Raw genomic sequence first — 2,007 nt, 5'->3', positions numbered from 1 at the left:
ATTTCACAATAAAAACGAGTATGGAGTTCAAAAATCTTACCTCCAAATCATTCTCTTCGAATCCCTCTTCAATTTCTCCCAAAAAGCTCTCAAGGTGCTCAACAATGGAGGAAAAATGGTTAGACTCGCGGATGAAATATTCAATAAAAACCCTTCTGCCCAGGCTTATTCCTCTATGCGAACGCGAGGGTCCTCCCGCGTTCGCGATGACCAAATTTTGCCTCTGCCAAAAATACCCTTCGCGAACGCGGTTGCATCCACACGAATGCGAAGGTCTGGATCCTTCTTCTTACGCGAACGCGGACATCACCACGCGAACGCGAAGGGCAACTGCCCTGGAACCCCAACTTCCTTATACGCGAACGCATGCTCCCTCACGCCAACGCGATGACTGACCAACTTTCCTTACGCGATCGCGAGGCCCCAGATGCGAATGCGTAGACCAAAAATCCTTGCCTTCAAATTCCCTCTACGCATTCGCTACTCACCAATGCGAATGCGAAGAGCAATTCTTCTGCAACCAAATAACTGAAAACCTGCAATCTTTTAAGCCCAAAATTGGTCCGATTGACCATCCGGAATCACCCCGAGGCCCCCGGGACCTCATCCAAAAGCACCAACACATCCTAAACCATCAAAACACATCAAAAAACGCTAAAACCATTAAATCACATCGGATTCAAGCCTAAGTTTCTTCAAAACTTCCGAAATACGCATTTGATCAAAAACCCGACCAAAACACCTCCGAATGATCTGAAATTTTGCACACACATCCAAAATCACCTAACGAAGCTACTGCAACTCTCGGAATCCCATTCCGATCCGCGGATCAAAATCTCGCCTATCAACCGGAATTCGCCAAAATACTAACTTCGCCAATTCAAGCCTAATTCTACACCGGACCTCCAAAACCACTTCCGATCACGCTCCTAAGTCACAAATCATCTCCCGGAGCTACCCGAACCATCGAAATTCATATCCGAGCCCTCTAACACACAAGTCAACTTCCGGTTGACTTTTTCCAAAACAAGCTTTCCTTAAAGAGACTAAGTGCCTCATTTCTACCAAAACCAATCTGAATCAACTATAACGCACCAAATACTGATAATGAAACATGAAGAAGCATAAAATGGGGGAAACAAAGCGGTAACTCATGAGACGACGGGTCGGGTCGTCACAGTAACACACACCACGCTTGGAGGAGGCTTCAACTAGTTTTTCTTCTCTTCTCTTCCTTTAATTTCATAGTTTATTAGTTCTAGAGTTTTGGGTGCTAAATGAACGTTGTAGTTTGAAGCTTGAATTGTTCTTATTATTTTATCATATTGGTTTATTTATTCAATCTTGCGCTTAATTATTTGATTTCTTGATCACCAATTGAATACTATCTACGAATCTAGGATTGAACTCGGGAGAGGGAATTCTAGATTGCATATAAGATTGAGTAGAGCAAGATCTTAACTCTGGGGGGGGGGGGGGGGGGACGGATTTGCGGGTGGATAGGAATATACCTAATCGCCTTGCTTGGTTATTATACGGGAATTATAAATGCGTTCTTGTTAATCCTAATTCCATAGGAATATAGGCGTTAGGTTAGCTTGAATAGGCGAGTTGTACTTCGGGAGAAGGCTACGAGCAATATTAACCCTGTCAACCAGTAAAACCAGATAATAATTAGACGATTAAGTGGAAAACTCAACGGGATTTTTAGCTAACCCATAGCTCTAGAATATTCACTCACATTGAATTCGTCTTTAAGCTTGTCGTTGTTTTCTTTAATCTCTTTATTTGTTACTCTAGATTAGCTTTACTTAAATATTCGTACTTTAGAATTAGCTTGAATAGATTAATTGTTTGGGATTAATTTAGGTTATAGTTAATCACAAGTCCTTGTGGGTACGATATCTGGACTTACAATTCTATATTACTTGTCGACCACGTATACTTGCGTGTGCGTTAGGGAGCAACAAACAGCAGGTGGGAAACCAAAAAAAAAAAAAAAAGGAT

This window comes from Nicotiana attenuata, chromosome 8 (genome assembly GCF_001879085.1).
Source record: "Nicotiana attenuata strain UT chromosome 8, NIATTr2, whole genome shotgun sequence".
Classification (NCBI taxonomy): Eukaryota; Viridiplantae; Streptophyta; class Magnoliopsida; order Solanales; family Solanaceae; genus Nicotiana; species Nicotiana attenuata.
This window is presented reverse-complemented; position numbering follows the sequence as displayed.